Source organism: Nomascus leucogenys, chromosome 17 (genome assembly GCF_006542625.1).
Source record: "Nomascus leucogenys isolate Asia chromosome 17, Asia_NLE_v1, whole genome shotgun sequence".
In the NCBI taxonomy this organism is placed as follows: Eukaryota; Metazoa; Chordata; class Mammalia; order Primates; family Hylobatidae; genus Nomascus; species Nomascus leucogenys.
In genome coordinates this window covers 19,838,851-19,861,769 of record NC_044397.1, presented here as the reverse complement: position 1 = coordinate 19,861,769, position 22,919 = coordinate 19,838,851, and the positions used below count along the sequence as shown (strand labels likewise).

At 39.2% G+C, this 22,919-nt stretch overlaps 1 non-coding gene across 1 annotated transcript; it reads right to left on the bottom strand.

The window, feature by feature from the left end:
* Window positions 1-19,387: 19,387 nt before the first annotated feature.
* Window positions 19,388-19,494, bottom strand: LOC115831017. Its single transcript, XR_004026573.1, has one exon. It is a non-coding gene; the product is annotated as a U6 spliceosomal RNA (small nuclear RNA).
* Window positions 19,495-22,919: the final 3,425 nt, after the last annotated feature.

Genomic DNA, 22,919 nt, shown 5'->3' with positions numbered 1-22,919 from the left:
CTAGTTTACATTCCCACCAGCAGTGTAGAAGTGTTCCCCGTTCACTGCATCCATGCCAACATCAATTATATTTTGATTTTTTGATTATGGCCATTAATATGATACCATTATGGTATCACATTGTGGTTTCGATTTCCATTTCCCTGATCATTAGTGATGTTGAGCATTTTTTCATATGTTTGTTGGCCTTTTGTATATTTTCTTTTGAGAATAGCCCACTTTTTGATGGGATTATTTGTTTTTTTCCTTGCTAATTTGTTGTAGATTCTGGATATTAGTCCTTTGTCATATGTATAGATTGTGAAGATTTTCTCCCACTCTGTGGGTTGTCTGTTTACTCTGCTGACTGTTCCTTTTGCCATGTGAAAGTTCTTTAGTTTAATAAGTCCCAGTTATATATCTTTGTTTTGTTGCATTTGCTTTTGGGTTTTTAGTTATGAAATCCTTGCCTAAGCCAATGTCTAGAAGGGTTTTTCCAAAGTTATCTTCTAGAATTTTTATAGTTTTATGTCTTAGATTTAAGTCCTTGATCCATCTTGAGTTGATGTTTGTATAAGGTGAGAGATAAGGAGCCAATTTCCTTCTCCTACATGTGGCTTGCCAATTTTCCCAGCACCATTTGTTGAACAGGGTGTGTCCTTTTCCCACTTTATATTTTTGTTTGCTTTGTCAAAGATTAGTTGGCTTCATTTCTGGGTTCTCTATTCTGTTCCATTGGTCTATGTGCCTGTTTTTATGCCAGTACCATGCTGTTTTGGTGACTATGGCCTTATAGCATAGTTTGAAATCAGGTAATGTGATGCCTCTAGATTTGTTTTTTTTGCTTAGTCTTATGGAGGCTCTTATTTGGTTGCATATGAGCTCTTATTTGGTTGGAGGCTCTTATTTGGTTGCACATGAGCTCTTATTTGGTTGGAGGCTCTTATTTGGTTGCATATGAATTTTAGAATTGTTTTTTCTTATTCTGTGAAGAACGATGGTATTTTTGTGGGAATTGCATTGAATTTGTAGATTGTTTTTGGCAGTATGGTCATTTTCACAATTATTATTATTATTTTTTTTTTTGAGACAGTCTCACTCTGTCGTCTAGGCTGGAGTACAGTTGCACAATCTTGGCTCACTGCAACCTCTGTCTCCTGGGTTCGAGTGATTCTCATGCCTCAGCCTCCTCAGTAGCTGGAATTACAGGTGTGCACTACCACTCCTGGCTAATTTTTATATTTTTAGTAGAGACGGGGTTTGCCATGTTGGCCAGGCTGGTCTTGAACTCCTGGCCTCAAGTTATCCACCCACCTTGGCCTCTCAAAGTTCTGGGATTACAGGCCTGAACCACTGCACCCGGCCATTTCACAATATTGATTCTACCTATCCATGAGCATGAAATGTGTTTCCATTTGTTTGTGTCATCTATGATATATTTCAGCAGTGTTTTGTCATTTTGCTTGTAGAGGTCTTTCACCTCCTTGGTTAGGTATATTCCTAAGCATTTTATTTAATTTTTTTGCAGCTATTGTAAAAGGGGTTGAGTTTTGTTGTTGTTGTTGTTGTTGTTGTTGAGACAAAATCTCACTCTATTGCCCAAGCTGGAGTACAGTGGCACAGTCTTGGCTCACTGCAACCCCCAACTCCCGGGTTCAAGTGATTCTCCTGCCTCAGCCTCCTGAGTAGCTGGGACTACAGGCACATGCCACCATGCCCAGCTAATTTTTTTTGTAGTTTTAGTAGAGACGAGGTTTCACTATGTTGTCCAGGCTGGTCTTGAACTCCTGATTTCATGATCCGCCCTCCTCGGCCTCCCAAAGTGCTGGGATTACAGATGTGAGCCACCACGCCTGGCCGTGGTTGAGTTCTTGATTTAATTTTCAGCTTGGTTGCTGTTGGTGTATAGAAGAGCTATTGATTTGCATACATTGATTTTGTATCCAGAAACTTTGCTGAATTCTTTTATCAGTTCTAGGAGTTTTCTTGAGGAGTCTTTATGGCTTTCTAGGTAAACGATCATATCATCAGCAAACAGCAACAGTCTGACTTCCTTTTTACCAATTTGGATGTCCTTTATTTCTCTCTTTTGTTTGATTGCTCTGGCTAGGACTTCCAGTCCTATGTTGAAGGGGAGTGGTGAGAGTGGGCATCCTTGTCTTGTTCCAGTTCTCAGAGGGAATGCTTTCCACTTTTTTTTATTCAGTATTATTTTGGCTGTGGGCTTGTCATAGATAGCTTTTATTACATTGAGGTATGTCCCTTGTATGCTGATTTTGCTGAGAGTTTTAATCATAAAGCAATGCTGGATTTCGTTGAATGCTTTTTCTGCATCTGTTGAGATGATTATGTGATTTTTGTTTTTGATTCTGTTCATGTGGTGTATCACATTTATTGACTTGCCTATGTTAAACCACCGTTGCGTCCCCGGTATGAAACCCACTTGATCATGGTGGATTATCTTTTTGATATGTTGTTTGATTTGGTTAGCTAGTATTTTGTTAAGGATTTTAACATCTATGTTCATCAGAGATATTGGTCTGTAGTTTTCTTTTTCTGTTATGTCCTTTCCTGGTTTTGGTATTAGGGTTATGCTGGCTTCATAGAATGATTTGGGGGGAGGGTTCCCTCTTTCTCTATCTTGTGGAATAGCATCAATAGGATTGGTACCAATTCTTCTTTGAATGTCTCCTAGAATTCTGCTGTGAATTCGTCTGGTCCTTGACTTTTTTTGTTGTTGGTAATTGTTGCTATTACCATTTCAATCTCTCTGCTTGTTACTGGTCTGTTCAGAGTGCCTAATTCTATCTGATTAAAGCTGGGAAGGTTGTATCATTCCAGGACTTTATCCATCTCTTCTAGGTTTTCTAATTTATGCGCATAAAGGTGTTCGTAGTAGCCTTGATGATCTTTTGTATTTCTGTGGTGTCAGTTGTAATATCTTCCATTTCGTTTCCAATTGTGCTTATTTGGATTTTCTCTCTTCTTTTCTTGGTTAATCTTTCTACTGGTCTATCAAGTTTATTTATCTTTTCAAAGAAGTAGCTTTTTGTTTTGTTTATCTTTTGTATTTTTTTGTTTGTTTCAATTTCATTTAGTTCTGCTCTGATCTTGGTAATTTCCTTTCTTCTGCTGGGTTTGGATTTAGTTTGTTCTTGCTTCTCTAGTTCCTTGAGGTGTGACTTTAGATTGTCTGTGCTCTTCCAACCTTTTTGATGTAGGCATTTAGGGCTATGAACTTTCCTGTTAGCACTGCCTTTGCTGTATTCCAGAGGTTTTGATAGGTTGTGTTGCTATTTTCATTCAGTTAGAAGAATTTTTAAATTTTCATCTTGATTTCATTTTTGACCCAGTGATCATTAAGGAGAAGGTTAATTTCCATGTATTTGCATGGTTTTGAAAGTTCCTTTTGGAGTTGATTTCCAGTTGTATTCCACTGTTGTCTGAGAGAGTACTTGATATAATTTCAATTTTCTTACATTTATTGAGGCTCGTTTGGTGGCGTATCATATGGTCTTTTGGAGAAAGTTCCATGCACTGTTGAATAGAATGTATATTCTGTGGTTGTTGGGTAGAATGTTCTGTGTATATCTGTTAAGTCCATTTGTTCCAGGGTATTGTTTAAATTTACTGTTTTTTGTTGACTTTCTGTCTTGACCTGTCTAGTGCTGTCAGTGGAGTATTAAAGGCCCCCACTATTATTGTGTTTCTGTCTATCTTATTTCTTACTTCTATTAATAATTATTTTACAAATTTGGGAACTCCAGTGTTAGGTGCATATATATTTAGGATTGTGATATTTTCCTGTTGGACAAGACCTTTTATCATTATATAATGACCCTCTTTGTTTTTTCAAATGCTGTTGAGTTAATGTTTGTTATGTCTGATATAATAATAGCTACCCCTGCTTACTTTTGGTGTCCATTTCCATGCAACGTCTTTTTCCATTCCTTTCCTTAAGTTTACATAAGTCCTTTTGTGTTAGGTGTGTCTCTTGAAGGCAGCAGATAGTTGGTTGGTGAATTCTTATCCATTCTGCAATTCTGTATCTTTTCAGTGGAGTAGTTAGGCCATTTACATTGAACGTTTGACTGAGATGTTAGCTATCATTCCATTCATCATGCTATTTGTTTCCTGTATACCTTGGGTTTTTTTGTTGTTGTTTTTAATTGTATTTTTGTCTTGTAGGTCTTGTGAGATTTATGCTTTAAAGAGGTTCTGTTTTGATGTGTTGCCAGGATTTGTTTCAAAATTTAGAGCTCCTTTTAGCAGTTCTTGTAGTGCTGGCTTGGTAGTAGTGATTTTTCTCACCATTTGTTTGTCTGAAAAAGATTGTATTTTTCCTTAATTTACAAAGCTTAGTTTCACTGGGTACAGAATTCTTGGCTGATAATTGTTTGTTTGTGAAGGCTGAAGATAGGGCCCCAATCCCTTCTAGCTTGTAGAGTTTCTCTGAGAAATCTGCTATTAATCTGATAGGTTTTCCTTTATAGGTTACCTGGTGTTTTTGCCTCACAGCTTTTGATATTTTTTCCTTCATCTTAACTTCAGATAAGTTGATGACAATGTGCCTGAGCAATGATCTTTTTGTGATGAGTTTCCCAGATGTTCTTTGAGCTTCTTGTATGTAAATGTCTAGTTCTCTAGCAAGGCCAGAAAAGTTTTCCTCGATTTTTCCCCCAAATATACTTTCCAAGCCTTTAGATTTATCTTCTTCCTCAGGAATGCTGATTATTCTTAGATTTGGTTGTTTAACATAATCCCAGACTTCTTGGAAGCTTTGTTCATATTTTCTTATTCTTTTTTCTTTGTCTTTGCTGGATTGGGTTAATTCAAAAACCTTGTCTTTAAGCTCTGAAGTTCTTTATTCTGCTTGTTCAATTCTATTGCTGAGACTTTTCAGAGCATTTTGCATTTGCATAAGTGTGTCCACTGTTTCCTGAAGTTTTGATTGATTTTTATTTATGCTATCTTTTTCATTGAATATTTCTCCCTTCACTTGTTGTATCAGTTTTTGGATTTCCTTACATTGGGCTTCACCTTTCTTTGGTGCCTCCCTGATTAGCTTCATAATTAACCTCCTTCTGAATTCTTTTTCAGGTAGATCAAGGATTTTTTCTCGGTTTGGATCCATTGCTGGAAAGCTAGTATGATTTTTGGGGGGTGTTAAAAAACCTTTTTTTGTCATATTACAAGAGTTGGTTTTCTGGTTGCTTCTCATTTGGGTAGCCTTTGTCAGCAGGAACATCTCAGGCTCAAGGCTGTTGTTCAGTTCCTTTTGTCCCATGGACTGTTTTCTTGTTGTAGTACTGTCCTCCTTTTCCTAGGGATGTGGCTTCCTGAGAGCTGAGCTATAGTGATTGTTATCCCTCTTCTAGCCATCCAGCAAGTCTACCAGTCTCTGGGCTAGTAGTGGGGGTTGTCTGCACAGAGTCATCTGATGTGAACAATCTGTGGGTTTCTCAGCCATGGATACTGGCACCTGCTCTGGTGGAGGTGGCAGGGGTATCAAATGGACCCTGTGAGGGTCCTTAGCTTTGGCTGATTATTGCACTATTTTTGTGTTGGTTGGCCTCCTGCTGTGAGGTGGTGCTTTCAAGAGAGCATCAGCTGTGGTAGTATGTGGAGGAACAGGTGGTGGGAGAGGCCTTAGAACTCCCAAGAGTTTATGTACTTTGTCTTCAGTTACCAAGCTGGGTAGGGAAGGATCATTAGGTGGGGGCAAGACTAGGTGTGTCTGAGCTCAGACTCTACTTGGTTAAGTCTTGCTGTGGCTCCTGTTGCGGATGGGGGTGAGGTTCCTAGGTCAATGGAGTTTTGTTCCCAGGAGGATTATGGCTGCCTCTGCTGTGTCATGCAGGTTGTCAGGGAAGTGGGGGAAAGCTGTCAGTCACAGGCCTCACCCAGCTCCCACCCAACCCAAAGGGCTGATCTCACTTCCACCATGCCCCCACCCCTAACAGCAACAAGTCAGTTTCCAGGCAGTGGGCCAGCAGGACTGAGAACTTGCCCCAGGCTACCCACCTCCCAGCTGCGAAAATAACTAGCACTTTCCTTCTTCTCCCACCTGTGGAGGACGCACACCAGATTCACACCCTCCCCCAGGTTCTGGCCAGGAGGCTTCTAAATTCGTTCAAATTGTTACAAAGTTCAGCTGGTGCTTTTCTTCGCCATGTGGCCTTTTCCCAGTGACTCTGGGAAAGTGTCTCCTCAAGGATGCCTGTGAGGTGAGGCAGAAATGTCTTGTTAAGGGACCCAGCAAGCCCACAGAGATTTTCCTGCTGTTTCCTCTACCCCTGTATTTCGCTCTGCTCTCTAAATTGACTCAGCTCCAGGTAAGGTCAGAATCTTCTCCCATAATGTAGACCTTCAGGTTCCCCAGTGGGGATGTGTGTTCATGGATGAACAATCTTCCTTTCCCACTTCCACAGTTTGGGCACTCACAGTATTTGGGGTGTCTCTGGAGTCTTGCAGGAACAATCCACTTCTTTCAGCAGATATATGGGTTCTCTTGGCTTTCCTAATATATTTCTGCAGTCATACTGGAGCAAAAGTTCACAGTGCAAGCCTCCACAGGCTGTTATGTCCGTCCAAGTGGGAGCTTCAATCTAGTCCTGCCTCCTGTCTGCCATGGTCTCATCTCTCCCTCCTTTTCTAAGTCCACTAATCCCATGATGAGGGCCCAAGCTCATGACCTAACCTAACCCTATTTACCTTACCCTAACCCCATCTTTAAATGTCATCATATTGAGAGCTAGGGCTTCAGCATGTGGATTTAGAGACAGTGAGGAGGAACATTCAGTCAAAAACACCTTATAATATTTTTTGTTTTGTAAAGTTATTAATAGTGTCCCATTTTTCATTTCTGATGTTAGTAATTTTACTCCTTTTTTTCTCTTCTTTTCTTTCTTTCTTTCTTTTTTTTGGATACAGAGTCTTGCTCTGTCACCCAGGCTGGAGTGCAGTGCTACAATCTCGGCTCACTGCAACCTTGCTTTCTGGGTTCAAGTGATTCTCCTGCCTCAGCCTCCCAAGTAGCTAGGATTACAGTTGCGTGCCACCACACCTGGCTAATTTTTGTATTTTTAGTACAGACGAGGTTTCACCATGTTGGCCAGGCTGGTCTTGAACTCCTGACCTCAGGTAATCCACCTGCCTCAGCCTTCCAAAGTGCTGGGATTTCAGACATGAGACACCATGCCCAGCTGAGTCTTTTTTTTCTCCTTGCCTGGAGAGATTAGCTAACGTTTTGTCAATTTTGTTGGTCTTTTCAAAGAACCAACTTTTGGTTTTACAGATTTTCTCTATGGTTTTTCTACTTCCTTTATTTTCTCTAATATTTATTATTTCTTTCCTTCTGTTTGCTTTGGATTTGCTTTTTTATTTAGCTCTTTAAGATAAAGTTTTGGTTTTGATTTGAGATCTATCTTTTTTTAAAAAAAACATAGGCATTTCCAATTATACATTTCCCTCTAGGCACTATTTTTACTGCATCTCATAAGATCTGGTGTACTGTGTTTTTATTTTCAATTATCTCAAGGCATTTTCAAATTTCTTTTGTAATTTACTTTTTGACCTTTAATTATTTACAACTGTGCTCAATTTTCTTATACTTGTGAAATTTCCAAATTTTCATATTATTAATTTCTAATTTCATTTCACTGTTGTCACATAGTATAATTTGTATCACTGCAGTCTTTTTTACTTTATTAAGACTTGCTTTATGGTGTAACATATGTTTTATCCTGGCAAATGTTACTCGTGTGGTTAAGAATGTATATTATTTTATTAATAAATGGAGGTTCTTTAGATCTCTGGAAACTGGATTATACCTTGTTCAAGTCTTCCATTTTTTGGAAGACATTCTGTCTAGCTATTCTAACCACCATTGAAAGTAGGTTAATTAATCTCCAACTACTGTTGAATTGACTATTTTCTCCTTCAATTCTGTTAGTTTCAATTCTGTTACAATTTGGGGTTGTTTGATGCATATATGTTTATAATTCTTATATGTTTTTGATCAATTAACTCTTTTGTTTTGAGACAGAGTCTCACTCTGTTGTTCAGGCTGTAATACAGTGGTACGATCTCAGCTCACTGCAACCTCCACCTCCGGGGTTCAAGTAATTCTCTTGCCTCAGCTTCTCGAGTAGCTGGGATTACAAGTGCATGCCACCATGCCTGGCTAATTTTGGTATTTTTAGTAGAGACAGGGTTTCTCCATGTCAGCCAGGCTGGTCTGGAACTCCTGACCTCAAGTGATCCACCTGCCTTGGCCTCCCAAAGTGCTGGGATTACAGGCATGAGACACCGTGCCTAGCCGATTAACTCTTTTATCATTGTAAGATGTCTTTCTTAGTCTTTAGTAACAATGTTTTGTCTTAAAGTCTACTTTAATAATATAGTCATTCTAGGTCTCTCTTAGTTAGTTTGACTGTACATCTTTTTTCATGCTTTTATTTTCAACCTCTTTGTGTCTTTAAATCTAAAGTCTCTCATAGACAGCATATAGTTGAATCTTGCTTTTAAAACAGCTAATCCCATTTTTTTTCTTTTTTTGAGACATAGTTTCACTCTTGTCACCCAGTCTGGAGTGCAATGGCACAATCTCGGCTCACTGCAACCTCTGCCTCCTGGGTTCAAGCGATTCTTCCGCCTCAGCCTCCCGAGTAGCTGGGATTACAGACATGTGCTACCATGCCCGGCTAATTTTTGTATTTTTAGTAGAGACGGGGTTTCACCATGTTGGCCAGGCTGGTCTCCAACTCTTGACCTCTGGTGATCCACCCGCCTTGGCCTCCCAAAGTTCTGGGATTGCAGGTGTGTCCCACCGTGCCTGGCCAGATTTTTTTTTTTTTTTATAGAGTTGGTTGAGCTCCTTATATATACTTGTTATTAATCCCTTGTTAGATAGGTAGTTTGCAAATAATTTTTCCCATTCTGTGGGTTGCCTCTTTCCTTTTTGGGTTGTTTCCTTTGCTATATAAAAGCTTTTTAACTTGATGTGATCTCATTTATGCGTTTTTGCTTTGGTTGCCTGTGCTTGTGGGGTATTACTCAAGAAATGCTTAGTGCAGTCCAATGTCCTGGAAGTTTCTCCAATGTTTTCTTGTAGTAGTTTCATAGTTTGAGGTCTTTAAGTGTTTAATCCATTTGGATTTGATTTTTGTATATGATGAGAGATAGGGGTCTAGTTTCTTTCTTCTGCATATGAATGTCCAGTTTTCCCAGCATCATTTATTGAAGAGACTGTCTTTTCCCTAGTGTATCTTCTTGGTACCTTTGTCAAACATGAGCTCACTGTAGGTGTGTGGATTTGTTTCTGGGTTCTCTATTCTATCCCATTGGTCTATGTGTCTGTTTTTATTCTAGTACCATGATGTTTTGGTTACTATGCCAGATAATGTGCTTCCTCCAGTTTTGTTCTTTTTGTTTAGGATAGCTTTGGCTATTCTGGGTCTTTTGTGGTTCCATATAAATTTTAGGATTTTTTTTTCTATTTCTGTGAAGAATGTCATTGGTGTTTTGATAGGTATTGCATTGAATCTATAGATTGCTTTGGGTAGTATGGACATTTTAACAATATTGATTCTTCCAATCCATGAACATGAAATATCTTTCCAATTTGTGGTGTCCTCTTCAATTTTTTTCATCAGTGTTTTATAGTTTTTATTATAAAGATCTTTCACTTCTTTGATTAAGTTAATTCCTAGGCATTTAATTTTATTTGCGGCTATAGTAAATGAGATTACTTTCTAAAATTTCTTTTTCGATTTGTTCACTGTTGGCATATAAAAATGCTATGGATATTTGTATGTTGATATTGCATCCTGCAACTTTACTGAATTTGATTATAAGTTCTAACAGTTTTTTGGTGGAGCCTTTAGGTTTTTCCAAATGTAAGATCATATAATCTGCAAACAAGGATAATTTGATTTCTTCCTTTTCAATTTGGATGCCCTTTTCTTTTTCTCTTGTCTAGCTGCTCTATCTAGGACTTCCAGTATTATGTTGAATAACAATGGTGATAGTGGGCATCCTTGTCATGTTCCAGATATTAGAGGAAAGGCTTTCAGTACCTCCCACCGCCCAGTTAGTATGACCTCTGCTATGGATCTTTTGTATATGGCTTTTATTAGGTTGACGTATGTTCCTTCTGTACCCAGTTTTTTGAGGGTTTTATTTCATGAAGAGATGCTGAATTTTGTCAAATGGGTTTTCAGCATGGATGGAAATGATTGTATGGTTTTTGTCCTTCATACTGTTGATATAATGTATCACATTGATTAATTTGCATATGTTGGAACCAGCATTGCATCTCTGGGATAAATCCCACTTGGTCATGATGGATCATCTTTTTAATGTATTGTTAAATTTGTATTTAGTTGAAGATTTGTGCATCAGTAGTCATCAGAGATATGGACCTGTAGTTTTATTTTCTTGAGGTATCTTTTGTGTTGGTATCGGGGCAATAATAGCCTTGTAGAATGATTTTGGAAGTAGTCACTTCTCCTTGATTTTTCAGAATAGTTTGAGTAAGATTGGTATTAGTTCTTCCTTAAATGTTTGGTGGAATTCAGCAGTGAAGTCATCAGGTCCCGAGCTTTACTTTACTGAAAGACTTTTGATTATGGCTTCCATCTCATTAATTGTTATTGATCTGTTCATGTTTTGGATTTCTTCATGGTTTAATCTTGGTAGGTTGTATGTGTCTAGAAATTTGCCCATTTCTTCTAGATTTTCCAATTTATTGGCTTATAGTTGTCACAGTAGTGACTTATGATCCTTTGAATAGCTGCAGATTCAGTTGTTGTGTCTCCTTTTTCATCTGTGATTTTATTTATTTGTGTCTTCTCTCTTTTTTTCTGAGCTAATCTGGCTAAAGTCTTGTCCATTTCATTTAACTTAAAAAAACCAACTTTTTGTTTCGTCGATCTTTTTTATTGTTTTCTTCATTGTAATTTTATTTATTTCTGCTCTGATCTTTTTTATTTCTTCTGTTAATTTTGGATTTGGTTTGCTCTTGATTTTCTAGTTCTTTAAGATGCATTGTTAGGTTGTTTATTTGATGTTTTTCTTTTTTCAATGTGGGCATTTATAGCTATAAACTTTCCTCTTAGTACTGCTTTTGCTGTATCCCATAGGTTTTGGTATGTTGTGTTTCCATTAGCATGTGTTGGAAGAAATTTTTTAATTTCCTTTGTAATTCTTTCATTGACCAATATGCTGGTCATTCAGAAGCATATTGTTTAATTTCCACGTTGATCTTGTTTGGCTGTGTCCCCACCCAAATCTCATCTTGAATTCCCACATGTTGTGGGAGGGACCCCATGGGAAGTAATTCAATCATGGGGGCAGGTCTTCCTTGTGCTGTTCTCATGATAGTGAATAAGTCTCATGAGATCTGATGGTTTTATAAGGGGGAATTTCCCTGCACAAGCTTTCTGTCTTTGCTTGCTGCCATCCATGTAAGACGGGACTTGCTCCTCCTTGCCTTCCATGACAATTGTGAAGCCTCCCAATCCATGTGGAACTGTAAGTCCAATAAATCTCTTTCTTTTGTAAATTGGCCAGTCTTGTATATGTCTTTATTATCAGCATGAAAATGAACAAACACAGTAAATTTGTACCAGTAGAGTAAGGTGCTGCTGAAATGATACCCAAAAATGGGGAAGCAACTTTGGAACTGGGTAACAGGCAGAGGTTGGAAAAGTTTGGAGAGCTCAGAAGAAAACAGGAAAATGTGGGAAAGTTTGGAACTCCCTAGAGACTTGTTGAATGGCTTTGTCCAAAATTCGGATAATGATATGAACAATAAAATCTAGGCTGAGGTGGTCTTAGATGGAGATGAGAAACTTGTTGGGAACTGGAGCAAAGTGACTCTTGTTATGTTTTAGCAAAGGGACTGGTGGCATTTAGCCCCTGCCCTAGACATTTGTGGAACTTTGAACTTGAGAGAGATTATTTAAGGTATCTGGCAGAAGAAATTTCTAAGCAGCAAAGCATTCAAGAGGTGACTTGGGTGCCGTCAAAGGCATTCAGTTTTAAAAGGGAAACAGAGCATAAAAGTTCAGAAAATTTGCAGCCTGACAATGCAATAGAAAAGAAAAACTCATTTTCTAAGGAGAAATTCAAGATGCCTGCAGAAATTTGCATTAGTAACAAGGAGCCCAGTGTTAATCCCCAAGACAATGGGGAAAATGTCTCCAGGGCATCTCAGAGACTTTTGCAGCAGCCCCTTCCATCACAGGCCTGGAGGCCTAGGAGGAAGAAATGGTTTTGTGGGCCAAGCCCAGGGTCCCGTGCTGTGTGCTGTCCAGGGACTTGGTGCCCTGCATCCGAGGCACTCCAGCCATGGCTGAAAGGGGCCAACATAGAGATTGGGCCGTGGCTTCAGAGGGTTCAAGCCTCAAGCCTTGGCAGCTTCCACATGGTATTGAGTCTATGAGTGCACAGAAGTCAAGAATTGGGGTTTGGGAACCTCCATCTAGGTTTCAGAGGATGTATGGAAACACCTGGATGCCCAGGAAGAAGTTTGTTGAAGAGGTGAGGCCCTCATGGAGAACCTCTGCTAGGGCAGTGCAGAAGGGAAATGTGGGCTCAGAGCTCCCACACAGAGTCCCTACCTGGGCACCACCTAGTGGAACTGTGAGAAGAGGGCCACCATCCTCCAGACTCCAGAATGGTAGATCCACTGACAGCTTGCACCATATGCCTGGAAAATCCACATATACTCAACACCAGTCTGTGAAAGCAGCTGGGAGAAAGGCTGTACCCTGCAAAGCCACAGGAGCAGAGCTGCCCAAGACCATGGAAACCCACCTCTTGCATCAGCATGACCTGGATGAGAGACATGGATTCAAAGGAGATCATTTTGAAACTTTAAGATTTGACTGCCCTGCTGGATTTCAGACTTGCATGGAGCCTGTAGCCCCTTAGTGTTGGCCAATTTCTTCCATTTGGAATGGGTGTATTTACCCAATGCCTGTACCCTACTGTATCTAGGAAGTAACCAGCTTGTTTTGATTTTACAGGCTCATAGGTGGAAGACCTTGCCTTGTCTCTGATGAGGCTTTAGAATATGGACTTTTGAGTTAAAGCTGAAATGAGTTAAGACTTTGGGGGACTGTAGGGAAGGCATGATTGGTTTTGAAATGTGAGGACATGAGATTTGGGAGGGGCCAGGGATGGAATGATATGGTTTGGCTGTGCCCCCACCCAAATCTCATCTTGAATTCCCACGTGTTGTGACAGGGACCCCATGGGAGGTAATTGAATCATGGGGCAGGTCTTTCCCATGCTGTTCTCATGATAGTGAATAAATCTCATGAGATCTGATGGTTTTATAAGGGGGAGTTTCTGTACACAACTTCTCTCTTTTTGCCTGCTGCCATCCTTGTAAGACATGACTTGCTCCTCCTTGCCCTCCACCATGATTGCAAGGCCTCCCTAGCCATGTGGAACTATAAGTCCATTAAACCTCTTTCTTTGTTTTTTTTTTTTTTTTTTTTTTTTTTTTGAGATGGAGTCTAGCTCTGTCGCCAGGCTGGAGTGCAGTGGCATGATCTCAGCTCACTGCAACCTCCGCCTCCTGGGTTCAAGAGATTCTCCTGCCTCAGCCTCCCAAGTAGCTGGGATTACAGGCACACACTGCTGCACCCAACTAATTTTTTTATTTTTAGTAGAGACAGAGTTTCACCATGTTGACCAGGATGGTCTCAATCTCCTGAACTTGTGAACTGCCCGCCTCAGCCTCCCAAAGTGCTGGGATTATAGGCATGAGCCACTGTGCCTGGCCCATTAAATTTCTTTCTTTTGTAAATTGACCAGTCTCAGGTCTGTCTTTATCAGCAGCATGAAAATGGACTAATACACATACAAATACTAAACACGTATTTGTATAGTTTCCAAAATTCTTCCTTTTATTTATTATTATTATTATTATTATTGTTATTTTTGAGATGGAGTCTCGCTCTGTCGCCCAGGCTGGAGTGCAATGGCACGATCTTGGCTCACTGCAAGCTCCGCCTCCCAGGTTCACACCATTCTACTGCCTCAGCCTCCCGAGTAGCTGGAATTACAGGCACCCGCCACGACGCCCGGCTAATTTTTTTTATTTTTAGTAGAGATGGGGTTTCACCGTGTTAGCCAGGATGGTCTTGATCTCCTGACCTCATGATCCACCCGCCTCGGCCTCCCAAACTGCTGGGATTTCAGGTGTGAACCACTGCACCCGGCCCTTTTTATTGATTTCCAGTATGATTCTGTTGTGGTCAGAGAGGATGTTTGATATTATTTCAATTATTTTGAGTATTTTAAGACTTGTTTTGTGACCTAACATATAGTGACCTAACATATAGTTTATCCCTGAGAATAATCCATGTACTGAGGAAAAGAATGTGTATTATGTAGCCATTGGATGAAATGTTCTGTAAATATCTACCAGATCCATTTGGCATATAGTACAATGTTTCTTTGGGCCATGGCCCAATGTTTCTTTTTAGATTTTCTCTCTGAAAGATCTGTTCAATGCTGAAAGTGGGGTGGTGAAATCTCCAGTTACTACTGTATTGGAGTCTCTCTCTCTCTTTAGTTCTGATAATATTTGCTTTATATTTCTGTGTGCTCCAGTGTTGGGTGCATACCTATTTCAAATTGTTATATTCTCTTGCTGATTTCACCCCTTTATCATTATATAGTGACCTTCTTTGTCTCTTATAGTTTTTGTCTTGAAATCTGTTTTGTCTGATATAAGTATAGCTACTTTTGCTCTTATTTGGTTTCCATTGGCGTGAAATACATTTTTTCCAGCCCTCTATTTGCATTCTATGTGTGTGTTTGTAGGTGAAGTGCATTTCTTGTAGGCAACAGATTAATGGGCCTAGTTTTATTTGTTTATTTTTAATCCATTCAGTTACTCTATGTCGTTTAATTGGAGAGTTTAATCCATTTACATGCAGTGTTATTATTGATAAGTAAGGACTTATTCCTGCCATTTTGTTATTTGTTTTCAGGTTATTTTGTGGTTTTCTCTTCCTCCTTTCTTTCTTGTCTTCCTTTTAGTGAAGTTTATTTTCTCTGGTGATATGATTTCATTTCTTGCTTTTTATTTTTTGTGTACTTACTGTATTTTTTCAATTTGAGATTACCATGAGGCTTGCAAATACTATCTTATAACCCATTATTTTAAACTGATAACAACTTGACAGTTTGCATAAACAAGCATGCCAAAAGAAAACTAATACACTATGTCTTAACTTCATCCCCTTGCTTTTTAACTTTTTGTTGTTGCTATTTATACCTTACTGTACTATGTCTTAAAACGTTGTAGTTATTATTTTTGATTGGTTCACTGTTTATCTTTCTACTTTAGATAAAAGTAGTTTACACACCACAGTTACAGTGTTATACTAATCTGTGTTTTTCTGTGTACTGACTATCACCAGTGAGTTTTGTACTTTAGATGATTTCTTCTTGCTCATTAACATCCTTTTCTTTCTGAATGAAGTTCTCCCTTTAGCATTTCTTGTAGGACAGGTCTGGTGTTGATGAAATCACTTGGCTTTTCTTTGTCTGGGAAAGTCTTTATTTCTCCTTCATGTTTGAAGGGCAATTTTGCGGGATATACTATTCTAGGGTAAGAATTTGTTCTCTTCAGCACTTTAAATATGTCATGCCACTCTCTTCTAGCCTGTAAGGTTTTACACTGAAAAGTCTCCTGTCAGATGTACTAGAGCTTCATTGTATGTTATTTGTTTCTTTTCTCTTGCTGCTTTTAGGATCCTTTCTTCATCTTTGACCTTTGGGAGTTTGATTATTAAATATCTTGAGGTAGTCTGCATTAAATCTGCTTGGTGTTCTATAACTTTCTTATACTTGGATATTGATATCTTTCTAGGTTTTGAAAGTTCTGTTATTATCCCTTTGACTAAACTTTCTATCCCTATCTCTTTCTTTACCTCCTCTTTAGGACCAATAACACTCAGCTTTTCCCTTTTGAAGCTATTTTCTAGATTCTGTAGGTATGCCTCATTGTTTTTTATTCTTTTTTCTTTTGTCTCTTCTGACTATGTATTTTCAAATAGCCTATCTTCAGCCTCACTAATTCTTTATTCTGCATGACCAATGATGTATTAAAAGACTCTGATGCGAATTGGAAAAAACTACTTTAAAGTTCATATGGAACCAAAAAAGAGCCCACATCACCAAGTCAATCCTAAGCCAAAAGAACAAAGCTGGAGGCATCACGCTACCTGACTTCAAACTATACTACAAGGCTACAGTAACCAAAACAGCATGGTACTGGTACCACAACAGAGATATAGATCAATGGAACAGAACAGAGCCCTCAGAAATGATGCTGCATATCTACAACTATCTGATCTTTGACAAACCTGACAAAAACAAGAAATGGGGAAAGGATTGCCTATTTAATAAATGGTGCTGGGAAAACTGGCTAGCCATATGTAGAAAGCTGAAACTGGATCCCTTCCTTACACCTTATACAAAAATTAACTCAAGATGGATTAAAGACTTAAATGTTAGACCTAAAACCATTAAAATCCTACAAGAAAACCTAGGCAATACCATTCAGGACATAGGCGTGGGCAAGGACTTCATGTCTAAAACACCAAAAGCAATGGCAACAAAAGCCAAAATTGACAAATGGGATCTAATTAAACTAAAGAGCTTCTGCACAGCAAAAGAAACTACCATCAGAGTGAACAGGCAACCTACAGAATGAGAGAAAATTTTTGCAACCTACTCATCTGACAAAGGGCTAATATCCAGAATCTACAATGAACTCAAACAAATTTACAAGAAAAAGACAAACAACCCCATCAAAAAGTGGGCAAAGGACATGAACAGACACTTCTCAAAAGAAGACATTTATGCAGCCAAAAAATACATGAAGAAATGCTCATCATCACTGGCCATCAGAGAAATGCAAATCAAAACCACAGTGAGATACCATCTCACACCAGTTAGAGTGGCCATCATTAAAAAATCAGGAAACAACAGGTGCTGGAGAGGATGTGGAGAAATAGGAACACTTTTACACTGTTGGTGGGACTGTAAACTAGTTCAACCATTGTGGAAGTCAGTGTGGTGATTCCTCAGGGATCTAGAACTAGAAATACCATTTGACCCAGCCATCCCATTACTGGGTATATACCCAAAGGTCTATAAATCATGCTGCTATAAAGACACATGCACACGTATGTTTATTGCGGCACTATTCACAATAGCAAAGAGTTGGAACCAACCCAAATGTCCAACAACGATAGACTGGATTAAGAAAATGTGGCACATATACACCATGGAATACTGTGCAGCCATAAAAAATGATGAGTTCGTGTCCTTTGTAGGGACATGGATGAAACTGGAAAACATCATTCTCAGTAAACTATCGCAAGGACAAAAAACCAAACACCGCATGTTCTCACTCATCGGTGGGAATTGAACAATGAGAACTCATGGACACAGGAAGGGGAACATCACATTCCGGGGACTGTTGTGGGGTAGGGGGAGGGGGGAGGGACAGCATTAGGAGATATACCTAATGCTAAATGACGAGTTAATGGGTGTAGGAAATCAACATGGCACATGGATACATATGTAACAAACCTGCACATTGTGCACATGTACCCTAAAACCTAAAGTATAATAAATAAATAAATAAATAAATAAATAAATAAATAAGAAAAAAAAAGACTCTGATGCATTCTTCAGTATGTCAATTGCATTTTTCATTCCAGGATTTCTATTTATTCTTTTTAATTATTTCAATCTCTTTGTTAGATTTATCTGATAGAATTCTGAATTCCTTAGCTATTTGGAATTCTGTCTGAACGGTCAATATCTCTGTTTCTTCAGGATTGGTCCCACATGCCTTATTTACTTCTTTTGGTGAGATCATGTTTTCCTGGATCATCTTAATACTTGTAGATCTTCTGAGTCTGGATATTGAAGAGTTAGGTATTTATTGTAGTCTTCACAGTCTGGGCTTATTCATAACCATCTTTCTTGGGGAGGCTTTCCAGCTATTTGAAAGGACTAGGGTTTTGTGATCTAAGCTGTATCTGCTTTAGGAGGCAGTAATGCTCTGGTTCTTGCAGACTTATAGAGGTACTAACTTGATGTTCTTGGATAAGATCTGGAAGAATTCTCTGTATTACTAGGCAGAGACTCTTCTTCTCTTCCTTTATGTTCTCCCAAACAAAGAGAGTCTCTCTTTCTCTGTTCTGAGCCACCTAGAGCTGGGGATGGAGTGACACAAGCACCCCTGTGGCCACCACCCTTAGGACTGTGCTGGGTCAGACCTAAAGCAAGAACAGCACTGGGTCTGGCCCAAGGCCTGCTGTAACCACTCCCTGGCTACCACCTATGTTCATTCAATGCTCTAGGGCTCTACAATCATCAGCTGGCAAAACCAGCCAGGCCTATGTCCTTCTCTTCAGGGCAGCAAATTCTCCCAGGTCTTGTGTGGGTCGGGGGGCCATCCAGGCACCAAGAACTAGAGTAAAAAACCTTAGAACTCTACCTAGTGTTCTGTTGTACTATTTTTGAATTGTTTTCTTAGTGGGTGTATGTTAGCCAGGGTTCTCCAGAGAAACAGAAACAATGGGCTATATAGAGATATGTAGGAGGAGATTTATTATAGGGATTGACTCATGGAACTGTGGAGGCCAAGAAGTCCACTGATATACTGTCTGCCTATTTCCTGGGAAACCAGGAAAGTCAGTGGTATAATTTAAGTTCAAAGGCCTGAGAACAAGACTACCTGATGACATAAGTCCCAGTCCTGAAAACTTTAATCCTGGTGTGGGGTGTACACTGGTGGAACTCCATTTCCTGAGAACTTGGAGGGGTTGGAAGTCCTGAAGTCCAAAGGCCCAAGAACCAGTAGTTTCAATATCTGAGGGCAGGAGAAGTCGAATGTCCCAATTCAAGAAGAGAGAAAAAATTAACCCTTCCTCTGCCTTTTTATTTGATTCATGCCTTCAACAGATTAGATTCTGTCCACCCACATTGATGAGGGCGGATCTTTTTTGCTCAGTCTGTTGATTCAAATACTAACCTTGTCAAGAAACACCTTCACAGACACACCCATAACTAATTCTTTACCAGCTATCTGGGCATTCCTTAGGCCAGTCAAGTTGCCATATAAAATTAATCATCAAGGGTTGCTGTTAGAATTACAACAACATCATAATTTATAACAATCTATGTCAAGTTAATGCCAATTTAATTACAATAACATACACAACTTTGTTCCCATATAGCCCATTCTCTTTCACCTCATTTTTTGTTGTTATTGTCATGCAAATTATAATGCATAATTCCAAATTTAGATATCCTACTCTTTACTGATCATCTCCAGTACATTGTGTGCCCTTGGATACAGAAAAAATACGAAATGCTTTGCAAATCTTAAGTCATCCTTGCACAAGGGCCATACTAGTCTTCTCTGAACTGTTCTAAGTTTAGTATATGTGTTGCTGAATTGAGCACAATATAATCCGATTTTACCATTAAAAACTTCACTCTGACAGTGTGAAAAATGGATTAAAGAGGAGGCCAGTGTGGAGGTAAGAAGACTGATACAAGATGCTGGAGTAAACAGATAAAAGATGATAGCAGTCTAAACTGGAGTTCAATACTGAAGTGTTAGAGAACAGAGGCTGACAACAAATTTGAAAAATGTTAAAGATATAATATTAACTAGCTATGGTGACTGAATGTAGGGTTGAAGAAAATAGAAGAAGAAAAATGTTTAGCTTTCTGCATCATGTAACTGAAGGGATATGGTGCTATTCGTAGAAACGGATAACATCGAAATAGGAGCTTTGGGAGAAAAATGCAATAAGCTCAGTTTTAGACCTTTTGAATTTGTGATACTTGTTTGCTATTCAAATGGAGACTAGAGATGATCAATAAAGAGTGCAATATCTAGATTTGAAACTAAAATGAGCAATGTGAACTGTGAGTATAGTACAGATTTGAGTGATTAGTATGTAGATAGTAATGGAAGCCTAGTAAGTTTATTAGAATGCCCAGTAAGAGTGAATATAGTGATAATAGAAGAAGGATGGAATTCCAAGGAACAGTAATATTTGAGTTTGAGGAAAAGATTCTTCCCAAAAAAAGAGAAGGAGAAGCCCTAGAAGTACCTGGACAAGCAGGAGAGTGTGTTGTCATGAAAGTGGAAGGAAGAAAGTATTTCTGGAATCAAAGTGCCACAGAAAATGACTACAATGTTTTCATTAGATTTAACAATAAAGAAATTCATTAATAACTGTGGTACATTAAAGATAGCTGTAAATTATTTGCTGTTCTCCCTATCAAGAAGTGAAGTCTATTTGCTTTCTGTTGAATCTGGACTGGATTGGACTTGTATTGATCAATGTGGCAGAAATGAGGTTCTTTAATTTCTGAGGCTGAGCAGCTTCTATTTTCACAAGGTTGAAATTGTTCCTCTTGAAACTCAGCCATCATGTTGAGAGAAGCCCACATGTAGAGAGGCCAGGAGGAGAAGGACTAACTTCTAGCTGAGTTCCCAACCAAAAGCAAACACCATCTGCCAGCTATGTCAATGAGCCATAGTGGATGTTCCAGCTCAGTCAAGCCTCCAGGTGACTGCAGTTCTGTGCAGAACAGAGGAATTGTATAACTGAGCCTTGTCAACCCACAGAATCGTGACAGATAATCAATGGTGTCTGTTGTTTTAAATGACTAAGTTTTGAGGTAGTGTGTTACTCAGCAATTGACAACCTATTTTCTTACTATTTTGTAATGTCCGTAAGAGCAGCTGTCCTGTTGGGGAACTGCAGGTGTAAATTGCAATGGGTTGAAGAGTGACTTGAAAGATAGAAACTGGAGACATCTATTTTAAGAAGTGGACTGTGAAAGAGAGGAGCTATTTCGAGTGGTATTGGAAGAAGTTCTGTATTTGACAAAGGATGTTTTGTTTGTTTTTAATAGGAAAAATTTAAACGGTATTTAAGAAGGGGTTAGTTAGGTGGTGCCTCATGCTTATAATCCCAGCACTTTGAGAGGCTGAGGCAGGAGGACAGCTTGAGGCCAGGAGTTCAAGACCAGCCTGGGAAACACAGTGAGAACTCATCTGTACAAAAAAAAAGTCAAAAACTTAGCCAGGCATGGTGTTACATGCCTGTAGTCCCAGCTATTTAAGAGATTAAGGTGGGAGGATCACGTGAGCCCGAGAGGAGGTCGAGGCTGCAGTGAGCCATGACTGCACCATTGCACTCCAGCCTGTGTGACAAAGTGAGACTCTGTCTCAAGAAAAGAAAAAAAAGTGTTAGTTTAAGGAAAAAACATTGAAGACACAGGAGAGATGGGTTAACTGATGGAGCAAGGTTCCTGAGGAGACAGGGAAAATGCTCTCTTATTCAGATGCCCCTAGAAATGATCTGATTGATTTCATTAGATATTATCCACTATGGATTCCTGGAGGAGTGAACTCTCATATCCTACCTCCTCAGCAGTCATCCTATGGATGGCTGCCTATGGCTCAGGCACTAATACATTTTCTAGTCATCTATGGCTAGAGTGTTTAGGCAGTATTGTTTAGGGTATTTCAGGCTACGAGTAATAGAAGACATATCTCAAAGTGGCTAAAACATACATCTGAAGTTTGAAGGTTGATTAAATCAGCAACTCAAAAGGTATCATCAAGGTTCCAGGTTCTTTCTAGCATTCTGCTCTGTTGTCTTTGGGCTTTTATCTTGTTCTATCAGGTGTGCTTCCATAATTGTCTCAAGATGACTGCTGCGGTTCCAGGGGTCATATTCAGAAGATAATGTCAACGGACAGAAATAAGTTTCTCCATGCAAGTCCCTTTCCAGAAGTATTCTAGCAAACTACTCAAAAGTTTAGAATCTCATTATATGCCCAATCAATATTGAGGATGATTTTAGGTAGATTATTTAAACTTTCTGAACTTCCATTTGCTCATCTGTAAGACAGGTAGCAAAATATCTATCTCAAGGTTATCATAAGGAATAAAAGAGTTTTATATTAAGTGCATCACCTAGTGTTTGGCCCATATATACTCCATCTTCCATCCTGTATCTACAGTTCATTTTCTATGAAACATACTTGAGGTTCTCTCCTCCCATTTAAAAGACTACATATGGCTTAAAATAAAATTGGTTCATGAGAACACATGGACACAGGGAGGGGAACATCACATACCAGGGCCTGTCGGGGGTGGGGGGCTGGGGAGGGGTAGCATTAGGAGAAATACCTAATGTAGATGATGGGTTGATGGGTGCAGCAAACCACCATGGCACGTATATACCTATGTAACAAACCTGCACGTTCTGCACATGTATCCCAGACTTAAAGTATAATAAAAAAGTAAATAAAATTGATTCATCTTCTGGTGCTAGAGTTTACTTTCCTGGAAATACTCAGAAGAGAGGAAAAAAAATAACTAGATGTCTATTAGAAAAGAAAAAGGATGGATGGACAAAGGAGAATGTCTGCTCCACAGGACCACCAGTGTGCAAGAAACTGTTCTGGTTTTCTCATTCTTGGGTTGTGAAAACTCCTGGGTTGCAGGCAGGAACTGAAGTGTCAGAGTTTCCTGTCTGGGAAAAAGGGAGAGAGCCAGTGCACAGGTGGGGATCCAGGGCACAGATGGAGTATAGGTGCTGCTGTATGTGTTGGGTAACAGAGGTGAACATTCAGAATGATTTATTCTTATTCCAAGTATATACTGTATAGGCGGGCCATGGGCTTCACCACAGATCTAAGATGGAGCCAGAATAATAAATCATAAAATTCCATGGGCTCCAAAGATAATATAACCTGAATACTGAATAGTATTTGCGTTATCATATAACTAAGGCAAAAAAAAAAAAAAAATACCGTGCATTCTCACATGCCTTGTGCTTTCTCTAGAAACAATTAAA